Source organism: Macrobrachium nipponense, chromosome 43, assembly GCF_015104395.2.
Source record: "Macrobrachium nipponense isolate FS-2020 chromosome 43, ASM1510439v2, whole genome shotgun sequence".
Classification (NCBI taxonomy): domain Eukaryota; kingdom Metazoa; phylum Arthropoda; class Malacostraca; order Decapoda; family Palaemonidae; genus Macrobrachium; species Macrobrachium nipponense.
The window spans coordinates 9,476,296-9,488,603 of record NC_061104.1 but is presented as its reverse complement, the minus strand read 5'-3'; the positions used below and the strand labels follow the sequence as shown (position 1 = coordinate 9,488,603).

At 35.1% G+C, this 12,308-nt stretch overlaps 1 long non-coding RNA gene across 1 annotated transcript in view; it reads right to left on the bottom strand.

Annotated features, from left to right (window-relative positions):
- LOC135213519 (uncharacterized) overlaps positions 1 to 12,308 on the bottom strand; it is an 856,968-nt gene that overhangs the window by 755,936 nt on the left and 88,724 nt on the right. The window lies entirely within an intron of this gene.

Sequence of the window (12,308 nt, the reverse complement as noted above, 5' to 3'; positions counted from 1 at the left end):
AACAAAATAGTTTTCAAGTTTAGGAACAAATACTTTTAATGGTATTTATTTTATTAAATGACGAGGGTAAAAATTCATGATTAATGTAAATAGAAAAATATTATTCAATTGATAAACAAAAGTAAACCTTTTCATATGAGCATGGAGAACAGTGAACTGAACGTTAATTTAGAGTACTATTGCAATCAGATAAAACATTGTTCTGGACATAATACGGTCGGCAAAGCTATAAATCTAGAGCAATTCTTAAATCCTTTCCTAACTTTATCATCATCATCCTTAAACAGAATTATTTTATCAGAGTCCATAATTCCTATTTCCACATTAAAACGCAAAAATACTGTTAGAATTCCAGGAAAAGATTTTTGGGGTAATAATTATACGGGTGTCTTGCATTGCTCCCTCTGCTGCATATTTCCAGTCCTTGTGTTCTTTTTTTGTTTGGAATTTCACACTGTAATTGGGTGATAGCATTTTAAAGAAACATTATATGTTTATGTATGTAATATATATATATATATATCTATATATAATATTGTATTAATATATATATGTATATAGTATGTGTGTGTGTATATATATATATATAAAATTATACATGTGTGTATGTAGCATATATATATATATATATATATATATATATATATATATATATATATGTGTGTGTGTGTGTGTGTGTGTGTGTGTGTGTGTGTGGGCGTAATTTGTACATGGGATAAAAGCACGTATCGCCTTGAATACTTCTTAATACATATGAAGGAGTGTATGAATGCGCTCCCGGACCATATCCATTCCCTCTACATAGCGCACACGTGTAGGGAGAGAGAGACCTTTTACCCTAGCTAAAAAGAGGGTAAAAAATGGCTAAACACTGATTGGCCTAATTGGATTAAGGGTGGAATGACATGGTCTCCGCGGTCATACACTCACAATTAGCAAAGGTACGAGGTTCTCGGTTGGGTTACTTGCATAAGAATACGGGCAGATTGACAGACGGATGGACAAAAACGGAATTATGCAATTACAGAAAGGTAAGATGAGATACAAAGAAAGAAATGAAAGAGACAGGCTTACAAATATGCAAACAGCTATCGAGAGAAAGAGACAATCACTGAAAGGTAGGATGAGAGATACAGACATAAATGTAGATAATCCAGATACAGAACGAGAGCAATGAAACGGGAAAAAAATACGGAAAGACATTTGCAAACTGTAAAGAAGGTAGAAAGACAGTTGATAATGTAGAGAGAGAGAGAGAGAGAGAGAGAGAGAGAGAGAGAGAGAGAGAGAGAGAGAGAGATTCACTCTCTTTATCAGGAGGTGTTGATGGTTTCATTAGCCCTGATTATTTCATCTTGACACCTATGGGACTCACGCCATCGCTGACGATGTTGGCTTAACTTTATGGCGGCCGATAAACGCCCTTATTTAGATTCCTAATTAGTTGACCTGATACCCAATTTTCGTTCGAGTTCCTCGTAACCTCCTACGCATCAGGGGATAAAAAGTCGAACTTAAAAAATACAAATAACAACTAGCTTTGAGACCCGAAAAATCTTTTGTAGAATTTTGGAAATTTTACTCACGTATATCCTGTCACATAAACGATAGCTTGTGGAGAGGAGAATTCTGATTCCAAAAATTCAAAGGAACTTACGTGCATGACAATTTAGTAGACGCCAAGTCTCTAAACGTTTTCCTACATACTACTTACAACCATACACTCGATAACTTTACAAAGACGAGTAATTTTCATTACATACATACTTGATAACTATGCAGTCAAGAATTGCAAATAACTTGACTGAAACAAGAACCGTAATTACATACATGCGATGACTTTGCTGGAAGAGAGAAATTATTTTATGTTCATACATATATAATTACATACACATACATATAGACACAACGGCTATTGATATATAATAAAAATGTAAAAAGTGGGGAGTTACTTTTGGAGGATGCTAACATTTGGAAGATAATCATCCTTTATTCTCCGCTCTAACCAACTCCTTTAGGATGGATAGTCGGTCCCTTCCCGTTTCATTCCCTCCATCTGTTCTAGCGTTGCTTCTCCTATCCCCTTCCCTCTTCTCTCCCTCCCTCTCTCTCCTTCTCCCCTTACCCCCATCTTGCAATCCCATGAATTCAATTCCAGACTCCGAGAATTCTTTCCAGTTCCTCGCGACGCAAGACATCAAAATCAAAATTCCATTTATTTGTCAATGTCAGAATCCGAGAGAGCCAGTATGTTATATTGTCCTGGCATCATCTCGGGGAAGATTTGCCTTCGCTGAGAGGTTCCACATTTTTCGTCATTTTTCACTTTCTACAATGTGTCAACAGACGAGATTAATTTAGGTAGCGACAGGAATTTAAACGGGAGAGGAGTATCAGCTGCAATATTATCGTCAATTTACCAAGTAGCTTTCGGATGAAGGCTGCCTCGACTATATTAAACCGAGAAAGAATTCTGCTGCCACTCAAGTGTCAGGTCTAATTCTTCTGATATATCAAGGCATTTGCTGGATTGTGGTTTCATCATTGTCTTTTCAGAAGAGTTAGTCATAGCATATGTAAGTATCTCTGTTACGTGTGGATACCTTGTATCTTTTCAATTTAATTTTGTTACGAGAAAACATAAGGAAAGCTTGCAGTGCAAAGTATATGAATATATGAATATGAGTAGGTACTGTAAAACCCATGTACTAAAAATATATATATATAAAAAAAGTGCTGGAACTAGGTTAACTTAGTGCCTTTGAAACTTGACAGTTCTATGATATAGTAGATAATCTGGAAAGTGTACGAATAAAACTGATAGGCAAAAATCATAGATTAAGGTCTCTCCTTCTCTCTCCTCAATTCGACACTATATGCCTCAGAATTCGGTTGTTTGTAACAGTATATCTTAGCTGAGAAGACTTTGTGACTACTGGGAAAACGACATTCTACATGTTTCAGCAATTGTATAATTCCCGTGTTCGATAAGTGCTTTCCTAGTTCAGCAATGCCCCGTTTATCCAAAAATAAAGTGCACCTGATATATTCTTAATCACCATAATACATTTGTTTTTAAATTACCACTTGTTCATGTTTACTTCGTGTTTTTAAACCTTTTTCATTAAAGAAAAGTTATTGTTATCAAATCTCCACAAGTAACGAGTTGAAGAATACTGTTGCAAGGCATCTCTCTCCTCCGAGACTCTGCGTAACAAAATACCTTTGGATTTCTCATATCCCATTCATTCCTTTGTTTAGCTAAACCAGGCTGAGGACGCTCGCCTTCTCTCACCAAGTGAATTTCATCCATTATACTTGGTGACTCATCAGTTCATTCTAAGGATAATGAAAGTATTTATGGGTATCGAATCTCGATATTTGTGGACATCCCTATTCGATGACGTTGAAATGCCAGCGTCCTTAAAATCATTCAGAAGAAATGTACCTGTATAAGGGATTCTCAACAAGATAGTTCGGACCATAACTAATGCCATCATAAGAAGCAGCGGAAAGAAAATGGAACAGCCACCTTGAATAGATACATACAGCAAATGCTTATGTTTTATCAGGCATTCACCTGTCTAAACAAACAATCGCCAACTACTTGGCAGTAAGACGAAAATATCAACATCGCAGAAGGCGGGAGGTTGGTAAGTTTAGATTAAGGTGGCCAATGCCAGCACGGCTCCTTGCCCTAAGGTAAAACATGATAGGGAGTAGGCAGCATAGTGTGGACCTCTTGATTCTTCCAACCAACAGAGAAGCATGATGACTCGAATGCATAAACAATTACCGATAATCACGCAACTGCCAATCCATCCCTAACATCAGTCAGTGTACATCCGCTTTGCAAACCACCCACCCACCCCCATCCACCTTTTGGCCCTGCCACTCCCCCTCCTCCAGCCATCGGGGAAAGTTAATCTCCCCCAATCATTTCATTCAGCCTCTGGAAAAGGGAAATAAAAAAAGAAATCGAAAAGTCAATCCTTTTAGGAAGTGCTTCCCGGGCTTCTGTAAGGTCTCCCCCGGAACCCTGTGGCCCTACGGGGCCTCCCCGGTGAGCGGCACGGGGCTGTTAGCGACGTTAAACAGGGCGGGGAATTTAATATTCAAGCTGCCAAGTGGTCCTTCAGTCTTTCAAGTGCCCCGGTAAATATTATCACTGTGACGTACGCCACTCACCCTCAAGGGCGACCTGATACCGGTGGAGATGGACTGGGGCTGCTGCCGGGGGAGGTCGGGGAGGAGACGGCGGAGAAGAGAGGAGGAGGAGCAGGAGGAGGTCGTAGGAGAGACACACACAGACACACACACAGAGATTCTGGGGAAAGAGGTGAAGGTTGAGCAAAGGAGAATAATACCATGAGATATAATGATACGGGTATTTTGGTTGCGACGGAAGGAGAGAGAGAGAGAGAGAGAGAGAGAGAGAGAGAGAGAGAGAGAGAGAGAGAGGAGAGAGAGAGAGAGAGAGAGAGAGAGGTTCAGTACTGTGGACTAATATGAGATATAAAGCTACAGGTATTTGGTCACAATGGAGAGAGAGAGAGAGAGAGAGAGAGAGAGAGAGAGAGAGAGAGAGAGAGAGAGCAAGCAAATACAAAGGGTACTGCAATCGCACACACAGAGAGAGAGAGGGAGTGTAAGGTAAATACAAAGGCTATTGCATATGCAGGGAGTGAGCAAGAGACGGAGAGAGATAAGGACTACTGCATTCTCACAGAGAGAGAGAGAGAGAGAGAGAGAGAGAGAGAGAGAGAGAGAGAGAGAGAGAGAATAATATAACTGCTAATGAATACACATAAAAAAAGGTAAAGAAAAAAATGTAAATTTACTGCATTCACAGACAAATTAATGAGGACTAAACGAAAGTTTTTCCAATGAGATAAAATCCCAACAAATGGCACATATAATAATAGATATAGGACCATCCTATCTATCAAGAGAGAAGTAAAGTCTTTTTCTGTACTTTTCAGTTTATGGTTCAGGTTCCTCTCAAGTGGATACTTAACCTCATAGGAATTATTATGAGTAAAGGTGAAGATCTATCATTTCTACTGAAAGTAACATTTTATTTTCGTAATAATATCATACTCGTTAAGAAATTCAGTTTCGTGAAAACAAATTGTTAAAAAATATCCACAATTATATATATTAATATATATTAATATATAATTGTGGATATTTTTAACAATATCATGCTCGTTATACTTTCCTTTGAACAGCAAAAGTTGTATATATAAAAAAATCTCAGCAATGGCAGATATATGGAACTGAACTGCCCATCTGTGTTAGGAAGTTTACCGCTAGGTGGGAGCCAGACGAATCCCATGGTGAATATGCATATGGCAATGTTATCTACTGTTCAATTATCTCAGACGAAATGGTGACGTAATGGTTCTGTTTATTTCATTTTGCCTCCTTCTCCTTGTTTTTTACTGCAATTCAACAAAGGTGAGCTTCATAATTGGCAAAAAGTAATTAGAATCTGGGAGACATCGGATCTGGTTAAGGATCTTTTGGGGTACTAGGGTAGATCGCTCGACCTGGAGGAGATTTGCGGGTTCTTAATGTTCTTGTAAGTTGACACGGACTAGTCCTGAACAGAATATCATGATGTAAATAGAGGCTTCTAACGTCTGTTGGGACGAGTAAATCTGATAAGACTTAGCTTTTAGAGTCCAGCCTTATATAATCTCACATAGCAATGATGACACGTGGCAACCTGACAAACCACTCATTCGCTCGCAATCTTTAAGATCAACAGCCTCTGACTGATGAGTGTTCCTCGACGCCAGGCTTTGGAATTTGCACGCTGCCACTTTTCTCACTAAATCCCATAAACTGAACTTTTCAAAGGCTGATAATCATCTTTCAGGGCGTAGTCCGATTTCCTTTTCATCCTTTCTCCTATCTCCCACAACAAATCAAAGCACCTTAGTTCTATAAAGTTCTATAAGTAATAAAACAATAATGAAATTTTATAATTAAAGTAGTATCAACGCTAGCTTTCATAACAATTATAATAATAACAATTATTATTATTATCATCTCTAGATGATAGAACGCAATATTTACCCAACCTCTGTCACCGACGACCTATAAATAGTGTTCCAAAGATCAGGATTTCCAGTTTAGACCAACTCTTATATTACCATCATTTCTAATGATGAGATTACACTAACAATCATCATATTTCATTAGGCATATGGCTCTATATTCACGGCTTATCAACAACAATAATGAAAACAAAAAGATTAATAGCTGTCTTAATAATGAAGTTCTTAATTCCTCAGATTAATCGTACTTTTTTACAGTAATAACAATAACATCAACATTATCAGCTGTGACAATAATTATTTCATAACGATAATTCCTAAGGTGTTCGGTCCTTTATACTTACAAAGACAGCAAATTTTTGTTTTCTGGAAGTAAAACCTAGTAGCCATTGCGAGGTTTATTTCCCTTTCCAGCGTCGCATTATCATCATAAGCAGACCAAAGATAAGAAAGTTATTCTATGTTTTCCACCAGCAAGGCAGCAGAGAAATCTATCTCCTTTTCTTTGCTTTCCTCATATTCAGTCATTCTTTTCTGAAGGAACCGGCTGGTCAATGCATAGTCATTATTTCACTAAGAATCAATTCGTACAAAAAATAGACAAGGGTAAAAATTTAACTCCTAAAATCCTAAGGAAATTCCAGTAGTTACATTACGAATTATAAATGGAAAATATACTACATATTCTTCATCAAGGACAATCATTTAACGAACAGAAGCAAAAGAAGAGGACGAAGAAGAGTGGCTGGGATAGGAGGGGCGGGCGGGTGGGGGGAGGGGGGGAAAGAGAGAGAGAGAATGAAGAAATTCCCCAAAGCAGCACTAAGTAAAATATGCACCTGATGAAATTCAGTTACAGATAACGGAGATGGTATCTTAAAAGCTACCAGTGACTTTTACCACCTAATTCTCCGGTCTGGAAGAACAAACAAACTGTCAGAATTTGTATGCAGATGCTTCTCTCTCTCTCTCTCTCTCTCTCTCTCTCTCTCTCTCTCTCTCTCTCTCCGCTACTGCTGTACCCTAATTTATTGCTCCTTAGATTCTATCTCCTATGCACTGCTGGATTTCTTCAGTTCATATACCATCTACAGGTACTAAATGCCAAGCTTGGTCCTGCCCCATTCTAGTCTTTCTCTCTCTCTCTCTCTCTCTCTCTCTCTCTCTCTCTCTCTCTCTCTCTGGATCATTAGTTCATATGATTTCTTTGTTTCGGAAAGAATACTCTGTTAAATTCACAGTGCCAGTCAACGTGCTTGTCCCGAAAATGTATATTAGAAAAGAGTTTGTAGATAGGAACAGAAATTTAAAGCAATAAAGAAATAAGTACATTTGAATAACACTATTGTAAACGCGCAAAAACAATAATGTTCAGTGCGCCAAAATAAGGACACGATAACTTGGACAGTGAACATGACATTCAATTTAGAAAAGTAAAAAGGTAAAACAGAAGTACTTGATTGTGTAAAAGCAGTGAAAAGACAATATGCTGCAAAATGAAGAATGAAAAAGTCTAATGTGTGATGTCAGTGAGACATTATTAGATTGGATGATAGTTAGTATGTAGCAATTTAGTTTTAGTGGATGTGGGATCGAAGCTATGAGCTTCCAGAGAGAATTATTTTTAAAATATTTCCTTTGGGGATGTTAAATTCATATAAGGCAAACATATCTAGGGAATCAGGGAAAGCTAAAAGTTTAAGTATTATATATATATATATATATACGCTATCTATATATATATATATATATATATATATGTATATATATATGTATATATATCATATACATATATATATATAACTTTTATATATAATATATAGAATGTATATTTATATATAGATACATATATATATATATAATATATAATATTTATATATATTATATATCTATCTATATATACATATATAATTTATATTTATATTTATATGAATATATATATATGTATATATCTTATATATATAGTATATATATTATATATATATTATATATATATCTATATATATATATATATATATATATATATATAATATATATATATATATATATATATATATATATATATATATATTATATTATATGAAAATACAACGATAAAAAAGGAATGGCTATTACATTCGAAATAAGAAAAGGGAATGAAGAAAGTATATTTTCATTGTTATTTTAATAACGATACAACAGACAGCGCCAATAATAATAATAACGAAGATTAAGCAAGAAAAACTGGGCCCCATTACCATTATCAGTATATAGTATCTTTGAAATATATACAAATTCACATGGAAAAAGTTGAACATAAATGATCAGTTGTGAAGAAAAAAGTGAAAGGAATCCAATACAAATTCAGTTTCTTAGCACGAATAATGAAAATAAGACAAACAAATCAAACTTAACAGAGACAGGTTAACGTAAGCTAAATATAAAGTAGTACCTAGTGAGTTACCTCAAAATTAAGATAACCCTGACCTTTCTCAGTACTCTACATGAAAGACATTTAAAATAAGTGAAAAAAAGATCACTGAACAAGTAATAGTTATTACCAATTAATGAACAACAACGATACGGTAGCCGGAAATAAAAGCGACAAACTTTGCAAGTCAAACGATGGGTGCATTGATGACTGAGAAATGGGGTCTTAAATAATGGAAGTACTGGATGATATTGGTTTACCCATCGGTACTACCTATTCGGTTTTGAGATTACTTATCTACATCTAGCAAGTAGTAAGTCTCGAGATACTTAGAAACACACGAACACACAAAACGTATATAACAGTATTTTTTTATTTGTAATTCATGTATAACAGATATAGACTTATATATATATATAGTTTATATATATATGAAAATATATTAATTCCGAGGTAGAGTGAATTAGATATTTAAAGGACATTTGCAGCTCGATGTATGTATATGAATCACGATAATGTGATATGACTTTTATATATATATATATATATATATATATATATATATATATATATATATATATATATATATATATATCATCACAAAATCCACGTAAGAAGGTGAGTGAATACCGGGACTGAACAAGTCATATATATATATATATATATATATATATATATATATATATATATATATATATTATATATATATATATAGTATATATATATATATATATATACGTATATATAGATACATGTGTATATATTATGTATATATGCATATGTGTATATATAATTATTTATATAATATGTATATATATGTGCGTGTGTCCGGATGTGTGCGTATATAGAGTGCGGTATAATTACACCATCCTTTCGGAAGATTTAATGAATGTAGTTAGGTAAACGGTTGGTATTCTTCTCATAGGAAAATAAAATATTTACGCGCAAGATCGAGACATACACTTAAAAATTACAACCACACAGAAACTACACTAGCAATAAAATTGACAAAAACTATGTTTAGTAACGTATGTTTTCACAAGGATTGTTTCTTGGAGAAAGTTGAAAGAACTGGATATGGCTTCCAAAATCAATAAACGAGGGAGTGAGAAAGAGAGAAAGAGAGAGAAGAGAAAAAGAAGGACAAAAGATAAGGTTCACATCTTCGCTGGAGGGAAAACACCGAAGAACATTAAATAAAATGGGATCACAAAGTCGAAAGGTCCTGCTGACCGGCAGCCTCTGTCCAAAAAGACTCATGTCGGACATCGAGGTCATAGACTCCTCCTCCGGAATCATCTTCGATCGGATTACCGAGAGAACAGGATTACCGCCCTTGCGTCCCAGGTGCCGAAGGATCATCTGGCCCAGGATCAGAAGAGGCGAGATGGGACCGGAGGGAGGATGAAAGAGAAAGATTCTGGGTAGGTCCTGAGAGTAAAGAGGCGTGGCTTCACCAGCCTGCTTCAGATCAAGTTTCCATGTTCCAGGCCGTCGCTGCCTCTTCCAGGAGTCCTACTGGTTTCAACCCGAGCCAAATTGGATCACCGAAGGCCCTCAAGGATGTTTTCACTATATTCTCTGGACCGAAATGTTTCATTTATTTAAGTGCGTGTAATGGATGCATAAACCGTAATAATTCGTACATATATGTCAGTATGGTATTAATTAATATAATAACTATTTTACCTATACAAATGCCAGCTTTCCAATGTTCATCTTTTCATATATGAGTAATATATTTCAAAGACTGGCATATTATCTTAATATTTCACAAACATCCTGCACACCGAAAAAATTCCCTCTAAACATTTTAACATAGCATCATAAAAAATTGTACGAAACAACAATTTTTTATGCCAATCAAAAAACTTGTTTCATTCTCCACAATATTTTGACAATTCTCACAGGAGTGCGAAAAAGATCAGAAAAATGGAACGATAAATACGTAACGTAAATGTTTAACGTTAGGGCTTCGTAGGATTATAATATATATAATATATTATATATATATATATATATATATATAATAGATCATAATTATATTTATATATTATAAATATATTTATAACTTTTATTTATATAGTATATATATATTTATATTAGTATTTATATATATATACATATAGATTTCAAAATATTACGTATACAAAGGCTGCTGTACAGGTTTAGGTTGAGTCAATCTGTTTGTCAACATGTGTTGGAAAATATAATATACATACATACATACGTATATATATATATATATATATATATATATATATATATATAGGTAGATAATATGTATATATACACAAATATTCATTTATTAATATATGTATGCATACACATAAAAATATATAGTACTCACTTTTTTCACTTCCTACCAAACGGAAGGGAACATTTTTGAACCAATTGTAACAGAGCATGGAAAACCACATGCATGGCGGCTCTAAATGCATGCACGAATAAATAAAACCATACGAACATAACCGTGTAACAGGAAAACACCACTAAGCCGCCATGTCCCAGCAGAGCAAAACAAATAAAACTGCCGCAACAACAACTAAAAGCTCCAACAAATATACATGAAACAAATATGCAACGACACACTGGATTGCATTTCGCCCTGCCTGTTATTCTACGTTTTCTACATTAGTAATCCCTCCGTTCATTACCATACGAATTATCGTTTTTCTTTTTTTCATTTTTCTCTGCCGTTTCCTTTCTGTTTGGTGGTTCCCTTGGATAGGCATAGGGAGACTGGCCGATTCAAAGTCTCTGAGGTGTTAGAGAGAGAGAGAGAGAGAGAGAGAGAGAGAGAGAGAGAGAGAGAGAGAGAACGTAGGCCATTTCAGAAACGCAGAGCGATAGCCAAGCGAAAGAACTTTATGAAATACACACTTGCATGCATATGTATATATATATATATATATATATATATATATATATATATATATATATATATATATCTATCATATATATTATAATATACTATACACGTATATATGAATATAGATACCTATATGTATATATTCAATACTCAATAATAACAGTGAGAGCATAGGGGCTCTGGCTCTGTCCACTTAGTCTATTCTCTTATTCTCGGTTTTCTCATTTTCCTACACTTACTCCCAAAGTTACCTCCCCCATTTCAGCTGGGTAACTGGCTCTAATATGTCCCATTCAGCATTAAAATCACGGACAGCCAAAAATGCAGCGGTCATGCTGGCTTGAAGCGATGAAAGACAGTTGTAATTTATTCCATCCAAATGAGCAACTGGCTCTAGTCTATCCCACCCAGCTTGAAAATCACGGGCGGCCAAAAATGCAGCTGCCGTGGCATGTGGGTTTGAAACAATGTAAGACACTGAATCTATTCGCGAGGGGGTTTCGTCCTCAGTTCATTATTGTTTGTCATTTGAATGGGAAGTGACCAGTTGCTGCGCATTCTGAAAGAGCACAACGCCACACGTGCACCTCAACAGACATGCGGAGACATAGTGAATGATGGAGAAATACAGAGCTTGATATGCATACACACTTGAATAAAAGGCATTTATACAGACATTCAAGAGAACTGGTAAGTGAATACAAGAGATATTTCTTCATGCGTTCTTACTGCGAAGTGGAAGAATACATAGGATGGTATACTTATAAATGTAATTAAAGACTGTGCATGTGATCATTCACAAGTGCAGATTACTATTATTCTTATTATCATTATGTAATTTAACAAGATCACTAAGTTAAAATATTCAATTCTTATTCATAAAAATAAGTATGGATGCATGCCGATGTTTTCTGTCTTTTCGTTCTCATGCATAAAAATATGAATGAATGAATATGATATA